At 32.6% G+C, this 19686-nt stretch overlaps 2 pseudogenes; both read left to right on the forward strand.

Moving 5' to 3' along the window:
* Window positions 1-600: 600 nt before the first annotated feature.
* On the forward strand, window positions 601-11462 carry LOC142631235 (TMV resistance protein N-like; annotated as a pseudogene).
* A 1271-nt stretch (window positions 11463-12733) lies between these two features.
* On the forward strand, window positions 12734-19686 carry LOC142632720 (TMV resistance protein N-like; annotated as a pseudogene).

Genomic DNA, 19686 nt, shown 5'->3' on the forward strand with positions numbered 1-19686 from the left:
TTTTAAGTTTCACTTTTTATCTTTATAAATCGTTTCCTTTTACTCCTTATTTATTTATTTATTTTTAACCCTTTAGAAATCTATGCTAATAATTATTGACTAAATTAGAGTTGAAATCAAATTATTTGAGTTAATTAGATATATAGAACTTCGATAAGAAACTCATAAAAATTAACTAGATTTATATTAACCTTTTATAATTACAAATTCTATATAATTATTACAATTAAAATGGAATATTTATAATAAACTTTAGTATACAATCTAATCTGAAGTCTATATAGGGATGTTATACACACACTTAAATTAATTTTCATACTTGTGAGTTTGTTTGCAAATACATAAGTATGAACTCATTTCCTAAATAAACAAACTTAAACAAAATTATATATTAAACTTAAACAAAATTATATATTACTGAATGAATGTGCCCAAGCATTAAAAAGAAGAGAGAGAGAGAGTACATATTAGTTGGGTTCACACATTAAAAAGGAGAGAGTACATAATTATAAAAACACTGCCTAGGCATGCGAGTCTGTTAGGCTGATGATGAGTATTCATTACTCAAGAATGCAACGTGGTGGTCAGCTTTGTTTACTCCATTTTCTTAAGGCCTTTGTTCATGATGAAGCACCAGAATTTTAGTGCAGCCTTTGAATCTGGACGCATAAAAAAATACAGTAAACTACAGCAAATAACTCATTTCACCCTCATTTTGCTTTTTAATTTAGCTTTGCCTTAGCACTACTGCACTAGCCACAGGAAACAACGTGTGGATCCCACCCTCAGTCCGCGTGAGTATGCATTCTGTCTTAAAGTCTATACTTTAAAAGCAAGGGCCACACGAAAGTCTAGGTGACCTAAATGATTTCTACACTGGACTAAAAACGAGCTTGAAAAAAGAAAAAGAAGACTTGACTATAAACGGAGGACTCTCTCTCTCTCTCTGTCTCTCTAGATCTCACACACAACAAGCTGCAAATTCCTTTACTTAAACCAGCAATTACACAATATCAGAGCTTCACCGACAATACAATTTTTACTGCTAATCTCCAAAATTTGTAAGTTTTCACTTTTTATTTAAATTTTTTTTTGAGCATCTGTAAGTTCTCACTTGTTATGTCCATTCTTCTCTTTTATTTCCTCTCTTTAGTTTTACTCTTTAATTTCTATATCATTTCCTTTTACCCCATATTTGTTTGTTTATTTTTACTTGAAATCTAATTGAATGAAATTTTGATGAGTGTCTATAATTCTGGATTCTGATTCAAGGTTTACTTGTAAACTTAGATTGGCTTCATGGATGCCAAAAACCCATCATCATCTTCTTCTTCTTCTTCTTCTTCTTCTTCTAGTCGTAAGTGGAAATACGATGTCTTTTTAAGTTTCAGAGGTGAGGATACTCGCAAGAATTTTACAGACCATCTATACGCTACCTTGAAACAGAAGGGCATCATCACCTTCAGGGATGATAAAAATCTCAAGAGAGGAGAACCTATTTCACCTGAGCTTTTAAAAGCAATAGAAGAATCAATGTTTGCCATTGTCATTCTCTCTAAAAACTATGCATCCTCGACATGGTGTTTGGATGAACTAGTGAAGATCATAGAATGTAAGAAAAAGATGGAGCAAACAGTCTTGCCCATTTTTTACAATGTGGATCCATCTGAGGTGCGAAAACAGGCAGGAACTTATGCACAAGCGTTTGACGAATATGAAAAACGTTTCAAAGATAATATGGATAAAGTTCACACATGGAGAGCTACTTTGACAGAAGTGGCCAATCTTTCTGGATTTGCTTTACATGATAGGTAATTCAAGCTAATGTTATTATTTTTATTTGTATATATTATTAAACAATCGTCATTATTGACACGCGAGATTTGTATGGTATCTAGTTGTTAAGATGTCATTCTAATGCATTTGACATGACAACAACTATCTTTATTTTTGGTTGGGTACTAGTCCCTTTGACATTTATACTTGGTATACTATATAAAGTATAACAATATAACACTATAAGGGTAGTTCTTTTAGACGTAAGATTCTCTTGACATGTATAACCCTAAGTCTTTAGTTATTGTTCATTGTTATCTTCTTTTAAATGTGGGATTACCATTTTTACACAGGAAATTGTATCTCCTTACTTTTTCACTTTTCAACGTGGAATTCATTTGAATTTAAAATGATTTACAACAAATTTCCACTTTTGAATCAAAAGGTTCTACAAAGAAGAGAATCCTCTTCCACCAATTTGTAGTGGATTTAAAAATTACTCCTCTATCTTTGCCAAGCCCAACAAATTGTTCTAAATTTTTATTTTAGGATTCAACTCACTTATGAAAAAAAAAAAAAAAAAAACTATTTTGCACATGTATTTCTCTTTCATAATTTTTTAAAGGTTACACTGCTATAATCATAATGGGACACCCATTTTATTAATTAAAAAAAAAAAATTTGACGTGGTACATGATGTGGGTGAACTATCAATTATAAAAATAAAAATAAAAGTTATCTTATTATTATTATGTTTAAATAAAAATTGTAATACCGCATATCCTTGTTTAGGAGTTTCATACACATAATTGCAATAATTGAAAATGAAAGTTGGGGACTTAAACTAGAGAAAAGAAAGATTAATTTTTGCACCCATGATTAATTTTTGCACATTCTTAAAACAATAAAAAACACATGTAGAATTTTTTGAAAATTTATAGGTACTCTTCAGTAGTTAAATTATTTGTTTACATTTCTTATATTTAGATTTCTCTTTATAAGTTATTATGTTGATGAATATATATTGATTTTTGATGTTATATTTTAATTTATACTATTCTTTAAGTAGAAAATACAATTTATGATTAAGTTATATTTTATGTGAAAATTAATTTTTTGTTTATATTTTTATTTATTTATGATAACTAAGATATTAAGATTTTAATTTATTTTAAAACTTACATTAATTAACATTTTTTGAATCAATATTACGTCAAACTATGTCTTTTATTTTTACCCCTGAAACTAAAATTCTGACTCTGTTCTAATAGAATTTTTTATACATATTGCTCCAACAATTACTCATTACTCTATTCTCAATTATTGGGATTTTGGAATTACTATTCTTATGTATGAGTAATTGCATTTATTTAGTTCTCTTCTTCTCAACGTGAGATTTGCAAAATTTGAGGGTAATGTACATTGAAACTTAACACTAAATATATGCTTTCTTTTGGGATGTGGAAGGTAATAGCGGTGATTCAATTGCATTGCTTGATTGTCTCTCTTCTTTGCAGGCATGAGTTAGAATTAATCCAAGATATTGTGAAAGAGATATTTCCCAAATTAAGTGACACATTTTCAAGAGATAATAGTGATTTAGTAGGAATAAATTCTCAAGTGGAGGAATTGATGTCACTTTTGGCTGTAGGATTGAATGATGTTCGCATCATAGGGGTTTGGGGGATGGGAGGAATTGGTAAGACAACTCTTGCTAGAGCTGTCTATGATACGATTTTTAAAGATTTTGAAGGTCACAGTTTTATTACTAATGTTAGAGAAGAATCAAAGAAAAATGGTTTACATTCATCACAACAAAGACTTATTCATGATGTTTTGGGGGAGACAAGTATGAATATACTAGATGTTGATAATGGAGTTCGTTTGATCAAGCGTATCATGTGCCATAAAAGGATTCTTCTTGTTCTTGATGATGTAAATCAATTGAACCAGTTAGAAAAATTAGCCGGGAAGCATAATTGGTTTGGTCCAGGTAGTAGAGTTATTATCACAACAAGAGATGAGTCTTTGTTGAAAAGACATAACGTATTTAAAATATATGAGGTTAAAGAATTGAATAAAGATGATGCTCTTCATCTTTTTAAGTTGAAAGCTTTTAAGAGTGATTATCCTGCCAAAGGTTATCTAAAGTTGTCTAAGCAGTTTGTAAATTATGCAAAAGGCCTTCCATTAGCTATTGAGGTTTTGGGTTCTTTTTTGTTTAATAGAAGTAAGAAGGAATGGAAAAGTGCATTAAACAGGCTCAACGAATTTCCTGATCAAGATGTTATCGAAATACTTCAAATAAGTTTTGATGGACTTCATGAAACAGAAAAGGAAATCTTTCTACATATTGCATGTTTCTTTAATATGAAGGAAAAATATTATGTGGAAAAAATACTAGATTGTCTTGGCCTTTACCCTGGAATTGGTTTAAAGGTTCTCATTGAAAAGTCTCTTATAAAAGAACTTAAAAATGAATATAGGATGCATGAACTACTACAAACGATGGGTCAATGCATAGTTCGTAAAGATCATCCTCAAGAACCTGGGACCTGGAGCAGATTATGGATACACAAGGACATTCATAACGTACTGGTGGAAAATTCGGTAAGAGATCATTCGTAGAACTTGAGCATATGCCTTATAATTTTATTCAACACAGTTACAATTTGAATAACTCTAGTACCTTGCAATTCATCCATCCCTTTTTCTTGATTATCAGGGAACAAGAGCAAATCAAGGCCTAGTCTTAGAGTTTCCTAAAGCTGAAAAACTACGTAAATACGACAAGGGACTTTGGAACCTAGAAGCCTTTTCAAAGATGCTTAACCTTAAATTGCTTATAATTCATGGTGTTCAACTTCTGCATGGCCCGAACCATCTTTCTAATAACTTAAGACTTCTTGATTGGGCTTGGTATCCTTCAAAATCTTTGCCACCAGATTTTCAACCAAATGAGCTTGTTGAACTTCACTTGTTGCATAGCAAAATTGAACAGCTTTGGAAAGGGACAAAGGTAAGATTGTTATTTAAGTACTCTGATACAACTTTGTTTTTACTTTTCAATTAATTATAGGGTTTGTTAAATCTAACTCTTATAGAGTGTATATTTTGGCTTTGAACAGTACTTGGACAAGTTGAAGTTCATCAAATTGAACAATTCCTTAGACCTCATTGCAACCCCAGACTTCACTGGAGTTCCCAATCTTGAGAAATTGATTTTTTAATGGTTGTGTAAATTTACATGAAGTTCACCCATCTATCATGGTTCTTAAAAGGCTTACTCTTCTTGGTCTAGAAAACTGCAAAAGCCTTAGAAGTCTTCCAAGCAAGTTTGAAATGGAGTCTCTTGAAATTCTCATTCTTTCGGGCTGTTCAAATATCAAGAGAATTCCAGAATTTATGGGAAATATGGAACGCTTATCAAAACTTCACTTAGATGGCACTGCTATTACGAAACTTCCCTCCTCAATTGAATATTTGACAAACCTTGCTTCATTGCATTTAAGAGATTGCAAGAACCTTGTGTGTCTTCCTAGTATCATCTGTAGCTTCAAGTCACTTAAACATATTAATTTGTCTGGATGCTCGAAGCTTGATAGTCTACCGGAGAAGCTATGGAATATTGAAAGTCTAGAGGAGCTCAGTGTAAGCGGAATCGCTTTAAGAGAGTTGCCTTTCTCTATTGTTACCTTAAAGAATCTTAAAGAACTGTCTTTTCGGGGATGTAAAGGGCCACCACCTAAACTATGGAATAAGCTTTTCCCCTTTAATTTAATGTCGAGAATAAGCCTAAATCCTGTGAGTTTGTTATTGCCTTCCCTTTTGGGTATGTGTTCTTTAACGAAATTGGACCTGAGTGACTGTAATCTCCAAACAATCCCTAATGATTTTGGAAACTTATCCTCTATAATCCATTTAGATCTAAGTGAAAATCACTTTAGTTGCCTTCCTGAAAGTCTGGTGCAACTATCTAAATTGACGGCAATTAATTTACGCAATTGCACAAGACTTCGTTTGTTGCCACAATTGCCATCAATGACTTATCGGGTTACAGCAGATGGTTGTACCTCATTGGAAACATTTCCAAATAGATTAACACCACACGTTTTCCGCCGTACACATTTTTCCTTCTTCAATTGCTTCAAATTGGCTGATAGTCATGGTCGGAGTGACATGTTCTTTAACGTGCTGAGAATGCTATTAACATTTCATCAGGTCTCTCTCTCTCTCTCTCTCTCTCTCTCTCTCTCTCTCTCTCTATATATATATATATATATATATATATATATATATATATATATACTAGGAAGCACAGACACTGACACGGGTACGACATGGTCACACAAACAATTTCTGAAAAATTATAACATGAAACAGCCAATACGATACTGGTATGACATGAATGTGACATGGGTACGACACCCTAAATGAAGTGTTCGTGCTCCTAGTGTGTGTGTGTATATATATATATGTATATATTTTGTCAATTCTAAACATCATGATTTGTATGTTTCAGGAACTCCGCAAGCAATCTACATATTTTAGTTACTTTAATATTGTGATTCCTGGAAGTGAAATTCCAAAATGGTTTAGCCATCAGAGTGTGGGGAATATAGTTAAGGCACAAGTTACTCATCCCAACAAAAATAGGCAGTCTGTTTCAAGTAATAAGTGGATTGGATTGGCTGTGTGTACTGAATTGTCATGCCCCAATTTTTATCTTTCTAATAATGGCCATTTTCTGACATGTCGCATTCTAATCAATAACTATGAAGGTTCAAGCTTTTATGTAGCCATTAGTACTAGATTGGTTCAGATTACATCAAGTCACCTTTGGATGTCCTATAGACCCTCTCAAATGTTTACTAAAAATAATAGAGCAGTATTGAGTCGAATTAATGAGAATGGATTCATACAGATGGAGGTTAGATTTTCATTTCAATATGATTTAAGCCACTGCCGGGAGATTAAGAAATGTGGGTTTCGTCTAGTATACGAGGAAGACCTTGAAGATATAAGAGAAATGATGGCACAATCCAGCAACAGCACCTGCATCACTCCTTATCAGGGTTTGGATGTTGGTCATGATTTTGAAAATGCATCAGAAGGTATCACAATGAAGCGAAGCCGCGATGAATATGATGGGGCTGGACCTAGTGGTGAAGGCAGCTCTAACGATGTCCCACACTCAAAGAGGATTGAAAGATAGAGAATGTAGGGGCTCATGCTAACTCTAATTGCAATAATTCTAATGAAGGGCCTGGTAAGTCATCATTTCATGGACTCTGTAGCTTCCTATTGAGCATGTATAACTTTTGTTTTTGTTTTTTTGGAATTTTAAGCTCAGAAATTACGTTAAAGTTCGTGTTACATGGACTCTGTAGATTCCTTGGGCCGGTGGTAACGTTGTTTTTTTGTTTTGGAGAGAAAGTAGGCCATGATACAAAGGAATCTACAGAGTCAAAATGTCATTGCTATTACATTTTCATTAAACCTGTGAGCGTCAGAAGTTTACTATGCCAATATGCCATTTTCATTTTACCACCTTGTACAAATCTTCCCTTAAGAGAATAAATCCCAAATTTTAGAAGATCATGCTTTTTTAGAATACTTTGATTTTGCAATACAACTAGCTACTGTGATTTTAAGATTTTCATAATTATACCCTTAGTTGGACTCTTTCCAACATTCAAATTTAACAAAATAAAGATGTAGTTAGTCAAGGGTTTTCCAATATAAGTGTAGAACTTCTGCTCTCTTTCCTTCTCGGTCTCAATTCTAAAAACTTCTATTTTACATATTCTAAAAATATATTTTTAACAGATTACCTACAAGGTGCTCATGAAGATATTTGACTATAAATTATTTTTACTGAATTTTGGCTTATTCACTTGAGCTTTCTCTGTTGAGTTCACTTAAAAAAAAAATTACTCAGCTTGGGTATGAATCAATTTGGAAAAGACCTATTTTCTTCTGCTTTTGGTTTTGCTTTTATTTTATTTGGACTTTTCTCCACGATTTTTCATCTTCTTATCCCTTCTTGTTTTGCTGGATAACAATAACTGTTATTTTTTTAGTTTCTAATAGCTTTAAGTATTTGGCTTAATTTGGGTTAGTTTGGACTCCTAGATTAATGGGGTTCGATAATTGCAAAGACCAAAGCTGTATTGCTTTAAAATAAAATAAAAAAGTCCTGAGTTTAACTTTGGAGCTGCTGCAATTTGAATCAGTACACGTAATTGTTTTGCTGCATTTTATGTCTATTTACTATAAGAAATCATTAAACTGATAAATACATAAATAAATTATTTAGAAGCTCTAAATCAGTGATGGCAGGTTCATGCATTTTGAAGGCATGCTGGAGGCTTTCTCATTATTTTTTTTGTATGTTATAGTAGCTTCTAATTGCCACAAAATGTGGTGCAATTAGATGGTACTTGAAGCTTTTACTGGACAGCTTTCGTATCACTGGAGACACTTTCTTTGTTATGCGTCCCCAGATTTCTTGCTTAACATCCAGAGTAAGCATAGTCTGGCTAATTTGGATTACTAATAGAACAGCAAAATATTCTTGTGCAGGTGCGTGGAACTGTATAAGGATGAAATGCCTCAAGGTTGAATGGTGAAGATCATCATCTGGTTTCCCAAAGTAATTCTAAAACATGTGTTTATAGGCTGACTAAGGGTTCTCAACAGATTGTCGATAAAAGATTGAATGTTTTAGTGATATGCTAATTTTGATACTTAGTGTGTTGTTTGTAAAAGAAGAATTAAAAGTATGGACCACTTATTTTGTGATTGTTCTTTCTTGATGAGGATATCGTGAACCATAATGAGAAGGTGCCTAAAACCCAAAGTTCTGTTGGCTGAGTATGTTCTACGATGAGAAATCACTTGTGTCTAGACTGGCATACTGTGTATCATATTTGGCTTTAGAGGAATGCTAGTATTCTCAAGGAAGACTATTTTCTGAAGAGGCTAGGTCAAAATGATCAGGTGGGAAGTGAAGAACAAAGTTGAATGTAGCAGTTGCTGCAATTCTGTTCAAAGCAAGAGAATTTGCTGTCTTTGGGGGTATTTCCTGTTCTGTACTTCAGAATAGTAGCAGTTAGTGGTCCTTGTCTCCTTAAACTAACAGAATTGGAAATTTCATTTTGTAATGTTTATGGTGTAATGTAGGCTGTTTCTGTATTGAGACATATTTATGTGGGCAATTGTATGAGGCTTCACTCATTGCCATAACTTCCATTGAGCACTTCACGAGGGTGTAGTTGTAGATGCTCAACAAGATTTTGACAATTCAACAGAAAGTAGCAAAATTGAGAAAAGCTGTGATGAATACAATGGGGCTGAACCTAATGGTGAAGGCAGCTCTAATGATGTACCACACTCAAGGAGGATTCAATTATATACAAAGGATGAATGGCTCATGGTAACTCTTAACTATGGTAACTCTGATTGCAAGGATTCTAATTAAGGTGGTTCAGGACTAGTAAGTCACCATGTTTCTTTCTATTACAAGTATTGTTGGTTACTTTTTTATTTTTCCTTTTCTTTGGCATATATATACTTGTATTTTTCAATTTTAAATTCAGAAATTGCGTTTATTGCAGCCCCTTCTCTATTTGACTTGCTCCACAACGGTAACAAAGCATACCCCTCTCTCTCTCTCCCTCCCTTTCTGTTCTTCTATGATGTCTCTTTTTTGAGCTCATCTTTTCTTTGTTGAGTATGTCGGCCTCAGTCACTCAACAGCTGCACTCACTGGTGGTTTCTCACTCTTCGCTCTCTCACCCACAGTCAGCAACTCCCCAAGCAGTTGTAAGCAATATTGTCTCTGAAAGGTACATCATAAGTGTTTTTCTTTTATTGGTCTCATACCAAAATGCACCATTGTTGTCCTTTTTATTTATTAGAATGATATTTCTGTGTAACTGTGTTTGATGTAATGCGATCAAGACATATATGTCAAAATACAATACACTATATCACCAATAGAGTAGACCACGGTCCACGGTTTTATAGCTACCATGATTTTAAGTTTTCCATAATGGGCATAATGTATTCCTATTTATATCATTCATTGGATTCATTGTAGCGTACAATTTTACATAATAAAGATGTAGCAAGTAAAACAACTTCTTTTTTAACATATTCTAACGGTATATGTAAATGTTAGTTTGAATTGATAGGCTTAAATCATGCAATTCTGTTCTTGACAGATTGCCTACAAGGTGCTCATGAATGAGCTCCATTGTAATTTTTTAAAAATGAAATTTGGCTTATTTATTTAAGCGTTCTCTGTTGGGTTTACTTTCTTCTTTTTATGAAATGGTTTGTTTTTTTTTTTAGTTGTTGAAATTTTTTTTTTCTTTTTTCCTGCCTAGCTTTTGTGCAAATTGATTTGGAAACTGACCCATTTTCTTCAGTTTTGAATATTGATTGGATTTCTTCCACATTTATTTTATTTGGACTTCTCTCCATAATTTTTCATCTTTATATCCTTCAGGTTTTGCTGGATTCCATTTAATTCGTCTAATTATTTAAGCACTTGGCTTAATTTAGGTTAGTTTGGAATCTTGGAAAATTCAAAGACAAATGCTATATTGCCTAAAAAAATTGGTCCTGCTACATTTTTAATCCAAATGTATAACTGCCCCACTGCATTTTATATCTATTTACTATAACGAATAATTAAACAGATAAATACAAAAATAAATAAATTAGAAACTCTCATTCAGATGATGGCAGGTTCATGCATTTTGAAGGATTCTTGAGGCTTTCACAATAATTTTGTATGTTATAGTAGCTTCTAATTGCCACAAAATCTGAAGCATTTAGATGGTACTTGCAGCTTTTACTGGACAACTATGGTATTGCTGGAGGCACTTTCTCTGATATTATGTCCCAAGATTGCTTGTATAACATACGGAGTAAGCTTATAGTCTAGATGAGATTGGACGGGAAGATATGCTAATTTGGATTACTGAGAAAACAATGACATATTCTTGTAAAGGTGCATGAAACTGTATTAGGAAGAAATTCCCCAAGTTTAAATCATGAAGATCATCATCTGGTTTCCCAAAGTAATTCCAAAGCATGTGTTTATAGGCTGGCTAAGGCTAACAGTTCACAACAGAATGTCCACATCAGATTAAATGTGTAGTGATGGTGTGCTAATCTTGATACTCGGTGTGTTCTTTGTAAAAGGATAATTGAAAATAGGGATCACTTGTTTTGTGATTGTTCATTCTCAATGAATATATGGTGAACCATAATGAGCTGGTGCCTAAAATAAATCCCAAAGTTCTGTTGGCATGAGATTATGCTCAAGGATGAGAATTGTGTCTAGATTGGCATTCTGCTCTACTATGTATCATATTTGGTTTCAGAGGAATGCTAGTATTAATCAAGGAAGACTACCTTCTGAAGAGGCTATGGTCAAAATGATTAGGTGGGAAGTGAAGAACAGAGTTGAATGTGACAGTTACTGAAATTCTGTTCAAAACAGGAGAATAGTAGCAATTAATTATCCTTGTTTCTATTAAGTAACAGAGTAGGAAATTTCATTTTGTAATGTTTACGGTGTCGGTTGTTTCTGTATTGGTGTTGGATTGTTTGGTTGCGTTTTGGACTGATTGTACATCTATTTCTATTGAAATGAATTGCTCATTCATCCCCATTCCCCCCCCCCTCAAAAAAAGGCAAAAGTTTTACGAAACTTAAGGGGGTGTTTGGTTTGTATTTTTAAACAACAATTTTCAATTTTTAAACAACATTACACTAATTCCACACACTTTTTCACTCACACGTATTTTTACAAATATTTTCGAACAACAATTTTCAGATTTTAAACATATGTACCAAACGGACCCTAAGTTACACAAAATCTAATAAGAAGAGAACTTTAAATACAAAATGTTTTGTCATTGCATGATAGTCTAATCATTAATATTGTAAGTTACATCTCTTTTAATATATACAACCAAACAACAATTCATGCATTTATCTCCCATTCAATTTTGCAGTTCATTCATTATATATTTGTCCATTCTTATAGTATTCAGTTACTTTACTTATCAAATATTTGTCCATAGTACTAATAAAAGAAAAAAATACAATTCAATCAAAGAAACATCTTGGTCCTTTGTAATTGTATTAAGAAATTTTTTATTATTATTGTGTCTATAACATTACTCTAATAAGAATTCAACTTAACAATTCAATAAAAAAAATATACAATTCTTTTATTTAACAATTCAACTCAACTTTGTAGTCTTTGTAATTGTATTAAGAAGAAATTTTGTTGTGTCCATAGCATTAGGTTATTAAGAATTTAACTCAACAATTCTATTAAAAAAAAAAAATTCCTTCACTCCCCACTATCCCCCCCCCCCCCTCCTAAACTATAGTGCATTTATATTTGTCCTCAGTGCTTATTTGGAATGCACTTATAAGTCATCTTATTATTTATTTTTCTTACTATTTCTAAGTCTTACGTAAGTCATTTACTTATTTAACTTTTGCTTCTTCTTTTTTTACTATTTACTGGTCTCACTTAAATCACGTAATTATTTTATTTAAATTTTACCTTTTGGAAAATAAAGAATAAAAAATAACCGATTGAACATAAAGCTTTTATTGCCCAAAGAGCCACTCTTAGCAAATAATAAATCATAACAAAGTATGACATTATCATAAATTATTAATAAATTATAAATTTAAAGTCGACAAGCACAAAGTCAGACTCAGTAAAAAAAAAAAAAAAAATCAGAGTCCACAAAGCGAGAAATCAAAACAAACACAGAGAGAGAAAGAGCAAGAGATGAGAGACTGAGAGACCGAGAGAGAGAGAGAGAGAGTTGCGAATTGCAATAATTATCTACAGATGAGATAAGGCAGAGAGTGGACTCACTGACTATCACTAAGGCTGAGCCAAGGACACCTAGACATGGCAAAACGGGCGGGTCAGGTCGGGTTCAAGTCGGGTCGATTGGGTTGCAGGTCAAAACGGGTCATTTTAAGCGGGTTAAAAAGGGTTCAGGTCAATCAGGTTGCGGGTTGGGTTGGGTCGGGTTGACCTGTATTTTTCACATGATTTTTTTTATAAAGAAAACATGTTTTTGCCATTTGGAAAGCCATGTAACAAATTACTTGATGTAAAATGCATTACTTTGAATTTACCACTTATATCAAGAATGAACTACACTTATTAATACTTATTCAATAATTTTAAAATTATATAAATCCTAACATTGCTATTTAAAACAAAATAACACAAAGATAAATAAAACAAATACACAAGTTTTATTTCTACATAATATCAACATCCCAAAATATAAAACAAAATCACAAATAACTTATTGGATAATTCATTTAACAAAGAATAAAGACATATAAGAAATTTACAATCTTGAAAATTAATTTTATAATCTATTGTAAATTGTGGTTGGCACTCTATTTCAATTTGAAATATACATTAAAGTTTGATTGTTTACTTATTTATACATGATTTCTTTCATGAATATCATATCATTGTTAAGCAACACACACTCTAGGAAATATCATAATTTACTTTGAAGAGTCATTTATTTTGGACAAAAATTATTAAAAAAATAGGTCTAAGCATTCATAATTTATGTTAATTTGATACTTTGGCTTCACTATTTTCACACTTATGAATGTTTCTCACACATGTTTACAATTTTAAATCTATATTTTTAACTATATTGTAACCAGATTATTTTGACATGTATTTTGCTAATTGATATTTAAAAATCTTTACTCGTTACAGAATGCTTAATCATTCATCTTTCAATTAATTTGCATGCAGTTATGTAAATGTCTGAATTATTTTCTTAAAGCTCACAACAAACAATTAAACCAATATTGTCTTAATTTCATTATTTTTTTTTACCAAAAAAAATTTTAAAAAATGGTATGGGTTCGGGTTGGGTCGCGGTTCAGGTTGGGTTGACCCACAAAAAAACACGGGTCAACCCATTTTTTTCTTCGGGTAAATAAAAATCGAGTTCAGGTCAAGTATTTTTCGAGTCGGGTCGAATCAGAAAATTATGACCCATTTTGCCATGTCTAAGGACACCACATGTTCTCTTCTCTTCTCTTCAAGGTTTTTTCTATTCTTTTCAGATTTTAGAAAAACAAATTTAATTTGTTGTTGAGCTTTTTTTTTTTTTTTCTCCTTAAAATGGCCAAAAATATATTTAAGGGGGACCAATTTAATTTTGTTGGGTTTAAATAAAATTTATGGTGCTCAAAACAAAATAACTATAAAATATCATGCGTTTTTTTTTTTTTTTTTGTGGCTTCAACGTTAAGTCAACTCAAATGACTTCTTGACTTGACTAAAAACGAAGCAAAAAAAGAAAGAAAAAGACTTGACTTAAACCAGCAATTACACAATAATATGGGAGCTTCACTCACAATACAATTAAATTATTCCTGCTATGCTATATCGTTTCCTTTTACCCTTTATTTGTTTATTTATTTTTACTTAAAATCTAAACTGAATGAAATTTTGACGACTATCTATAATTCTGTATTGTGATTTGAGGTTGACTTGATAGCTTAGAATGGCTTTCATGGATACAAAAACCCATCTTCTTCCGCTTGTTTTAGCCGTAAGTGGAAATACAATGTCTTTCTAAGTTTCAGAGGTGAAGATACTCGCAAAAGTTTTACAGACCATCTCTACACTACGTTGAAACAGAAGGGACTTTTCACCTTTAGGGACAATGAAAAACTTGAAAGAGGAGAACCTATTAAACCCAAGCTTTTAAAAGCAATAGAAGAATCAAGATTTGCTATTGTCATTCTCTCAAAAAACTATGCATCCTCAACATAGTGCTTGGATGAACTTGTAAAGATCATGGAAAGCAAAGAATCAATGGGGTCAATAGTTTATCCTATTTTTTATGACGTGGATCCATCTAAGGTACGAAAGCAAACAGGAACTTATGCACATGCATTTGTCAAACATGAAAAAGAGAATATAGAGAAAGTTCACATGTGGAGAGCTGCTTTGATAGAAGTGGCCAATCTCTCTGGTTGGTATTTACATGATAGACAAATTCTGCTAACAACATTATTTCCATTGATTATATTAAATTGTTATCTGCATTTACCTATACTAGATACATTTTGTAACTAGTTGTTATGATGTGATTCTAATGCATTTTTGACATGACAAAAAAACTACATTCATTTATGGATGTGTACTTGTCCGTTTGACATGTATATTCTGTTGGTCCCTAATATAATCTTGTGTGAATTAAGAAAACCAATTAAGAATTTTAATCTTATGTAGAGATTATTTCATTGACTTAGTTGTGCATAAACTTAAGAATTTTCAGTGATATTGAATTATTAATCTCAAGTAGAAATTATTTCATTGACGTAGTTGGGCATAAACTTAAGAATTTTCGGTGACATTGAATTATTAATCTCAAGTAGAAATTATTTTATTGACTTAGTTCTCTAATTCTCAATTGAAATTAAATAGAATTTGAGGGTACTTATAATAAAACTTAAAACACAGAATATCTGACTTATTTTACCGGTGGGGGTGTATTGGGTGGTTCAATCACATTGCTTAATTGTCTTTCTTCTTTGCAAGTATGAGTCAAAATTTATCCAAGATATTGTGGAATCCATATCACATAAATTGAGATATCCATTCCCAAGAAATACCAAAGGATTAGTAGGAATAGATTCCTGAGTGGAGGAATTGATATCGCTTTTAGCTATAGGATCAAATGATGTTCGCATCATTGGGATTTGGGGAATGGGTGGAACTGGTAAGACAACTCTTGCTAGAGTTGTTTATGAAATGGTTTTTAGTGAATTTAAGGTGATTGTTTTATCACTAATGTTAGGATCGAATCTGAAAAGTCTGGCTTACTTCCATTACATCAAAAACTTATTCATGATATTTTGATGGAGAAAAATGTGAATATAAGGGATGTTGATGATGTAGTTCTTATGATCATGAATAGATTATGTCATAAAAGGATTCTTCTTGTTCTTGATGATGTAAATGACTTCAATCAATTAGAAAAGTTAGCTGGGGAGTCTAATTGGTTTGGTCCTGGCAGTAGATTTATCATAACAACAAGAGAAGAGAATTTGTTGAAAATGCATACAGTATGTGGAATATATGAGGTTGAAGAATTGAAAGAAATTGAGGCTCTTCGTCTTTTTAGTTTGAAAGTCTTCAAAGAAGATCAATCTCCCAAAGATTATCTAGAATTGTCCACATATTTTTAAAATTATGCTAAAGGCCTACCTTTAGCTATTGTTGTTTTGGGTTCATTTTTGTGCAATAAAAGGAGGAATGGGAAAGTGCATTAGATAGGCTCAAAAAATATCCTGAAAGAGGCATCTTTAAAATACTTGAAATTAGTTTTGATGGACTTCAGGATACTAAAAAGGAAATATTTCTACATATTGCATGTTTCTTAAATATGAAGGACAAAAATTATGTAGTAGAAATACTAGATTGTCTTGGCCTTTTTCCTAAAATTGGATTAAAGGTTCTCATTGAAAAGTCTCCTGTAAAATATTTTGAAAATAAATATTGGATGCATGAATTACTACAAAGAATGGGACAAGACATAGTTTGTCAAGATTATCCTCAAGAACTTGAAAAGTGGAGCAAATTGTGGCTATATAAGGACCTTCACATCGTGCTGATGAAAAATACGGTAAGAGATCATTTAGAGAATATACCTTATCATGTTTTTCAAAGAAGTTGAAATTTGAACAACTTTAGTAATCATATATTTTGCAACTAACACGCTCCTTTTTTCTTTATTCTTAGGAAACGGAAGCAATGCAAGGACTTGTCCTTGAATTGGGTGAACTACATAAATCGAAAATGATATATTGGAATCTTGAAGCATTTTCAAAGATGCCTAACCTTAAATTGCTTATAATTCATGATGTTCACCTTCTTCACGGTCCCAAAATTCTTCCTAATGGCTTAAGATATCTTGATTGGAGTAGGTATCCTGGAAAATATTTGCCATCAAGTTTTCAATCAAATGAGCTTATTGAACTTTCCATGTGCCACAGCAAAATTATACGACTTTGGGAAGGGATAAAGGTAAGATTGTTATTTAAGTACTCCTATAAATTTAATAAAAAGCAATAAATTCTATGGTTTGGGGAACCTAATCTAGCTTTTATTATTTATTTTATTTTATGGATTTTAACAGCATTATGACAAGTTGAAGTCCATCAAATTGAACGATTCATTGAACCTCATTGCAACCCCTAATGTCACCGGAGTTCCCAATCTCAAGAAATTGGTGTTTAAATGTTGTATAAATTTATGTGAGGTTGACCCATCTATTTTAGTTCAGAAAAGGCTTACTCTTCTTAATCTAGAAAATTGCAAAAGCCTTAGTAGCCTTCCAAACAAGTTTGAAATGGAGTCTCTTGAAATTCTCATTCTTTCAAATTGTTCACAAATCAAGAGAATTCCAGAATTTATGGGAAATATGAAAAGCTTACTGAAACTTCACTTAGAAAGCACAGCTATTACGAAACTTCCCTCTTCAATTGAACATTTGACTAATCTTGCTTCATTGGATTTAAGTGACTGCAAAAATCTTGCATGTCTCCCTAGTATCATTTGGAGCTTCAATTCACTTAAAGATATCAATCTAAAAGGTTGCGAAAACCTTAGTAGTCTTCCTGAGAAGTTTGCAATGGAGTCTCTTAATATTCTTATTCTTTCTAGCTGTTCAAAAATCAAGAGGATTCCAAAATTTATCGAAAATATGGAATGGTTATCGATACTTGACTTAGATGGCACTACTATTACGAAACTTCCCTCTTCAATTGAGCATTCGACTAACCTTGTTTCATTGCACTTAAGAGATTGAAAAATTTAGTGTGTCTTCCTAGCATCATTTGTGGCTTCAAATCGCTTAAAGATATAAGAGTGGCTAGATGCCCGAAACTTGAAAATCTGCCAAAAAACCTATGGAATATCAAAAGTCTAGAGGTGCTTGATGTGAGTGGAGTTACTATAAAAGAGTTGCCTTCCTCTGTTCTTTCAAGAAATCTTAAAGAACTATCTTTTAGGGGATATAAAGTGCCACAATCTATGGACTTTTTATCTTCCTTGTCAGGGTTGCGTTCTTTGGTGAGATTGGATCTGAGTGATTGCAATCTTCTAACAATCCCTAACAAATTTGGTTGCTTATCATCTTTACTATATCTTGATCTAAGTGGAAATAATTTTGATTACCTTCCAAAAAGTATCATTCAACTTTCTAATTTGAGACATATTTATGTGAGGAATTGTATGAGGCTTCGTTCATTGCCACAACTTCCATCGAGCACTTCATATGTTTTTGCAGAAGGTTGTATCTCCTTGGAAACATTGCCAAGTAGATTAACACTATGCAACTTTGACCAGCCGTGTCTTTATTTCTTTGATTGCATCAAATTGGCTGACAATCAAGGTTGGACTGACATGCTCTTCACAATTCTATCAGGATATGATCAGGTCTCAAATTGGCTGACAATCAAGGTTGGATTGACATGCTCTTCACAATTCTATCAGGATATGCTCAGGTCTCTCTCTCTCTCTCTCTCTCTCTCTCTCTCTATATATATATATATATATATATTTTTATTTATTTATTTATCTTACAAAATTCTAAACATCATGGTCTGTATGTTTCAGGGAATCTACAAGGCATGTAATACTTCATTTCTGGCTACCATTAGTATTGTTATTCCTAGAAGTGAAATCCTGAGATGGTTTAGCCATCAGAGTGCAGGGGCTATAGTGAATGCACATGTAACTCATTCTTGTAATAAGTGGATTGGAATGGCTGTGTGCTCTGTTTTTTCACTCCATTATCTTCATCAAGAAGATATAATGAAGGATTGTTATATCTTCGTCAATAACCCTAGAAATTCTAGATGTTTCGGATTCTTAAATCATAAATTTGTTCAGACTGAATTAGATCACCTTTGGCTACTCTATATTCACCCTGAATGTTTTTCTAAGAATGAGAGAGTAGACTTGAGTCAAATTGATGAGAATGGAATCATTCATATGGAGGTTGAATTTGATTGTAAACGGGACCCACACTTTGAGTGTAAGAAATGTGGATTTTGTATGGTATACAAGCAAGACATTGAAGAGATCAGAGAAATGATGACCCAATCCAACAACAGTAGCTGCATCGTTCCTTATGAGGGATTAAGATCCTATGCAATACCTATACCTCATAATCATCCTTACAAGGGTGTAGATGTAGATGCTCAACATGATTTTGACAATTCAACAGAAGGTAGCAAAATTGAGAAAAGCCATGATGAATACAATGGGGCTGGATCTAGTGGTGAAGGCAACTCTAATGATGTACCACACTCATGGAGGATTCAAATATACAGAAAGGATGTATGGCTCATGGTAGTTCTAACTATGGTAACTCTGATTGCAAGGATTCTAATTAAGGTGGTTCAGGACTAGTAAGTCACCATGTTTCTTTCTATTACAAGTATTGTTGGTTGCTTTTTTTAATTTTTCCTTTTCTTTGGCATATATATACTTGTATTTTTCAATTTTAAATTAAGAAATTGTGTTTATTGTAGCCCCTGATTTACTCTCTGTATCCTTCTCTCTTTGACTTGCTCCACCAATAGTAACAAAGCATACCTCTCTCCCTCTCTCTCTCCCTTCCTTTCTATTCTTCTCTGATGTTTGATTTTCTTCATCTCTTTTTTCAGCTAATCTTTTTCTTTGCTAAGTATGTCGGCCTTACTATCTCAACATCTGTGCTCACCAGTGGTTTGTCACTCTTTGCTCCCACACCCACAGTCAGCAACTCCTCAACAAGTCGTAAGCAATGTTGTCTTTGA

The sequence above is a fragment of the Castanea sativa genome, chromosome 4 (assembly GCF_040712315.1).
Source record: "Castanea sativa cultivar Marrone di Chiusa Pesio chromosome 4, ASM4071231v1".
Taxonomy (NCBI): Eukaryota; Viridiplantae; Streptophyta; class Magnoliopsida; order Fagales; family Fagaceae; genus Castanea; species Castanea sativa.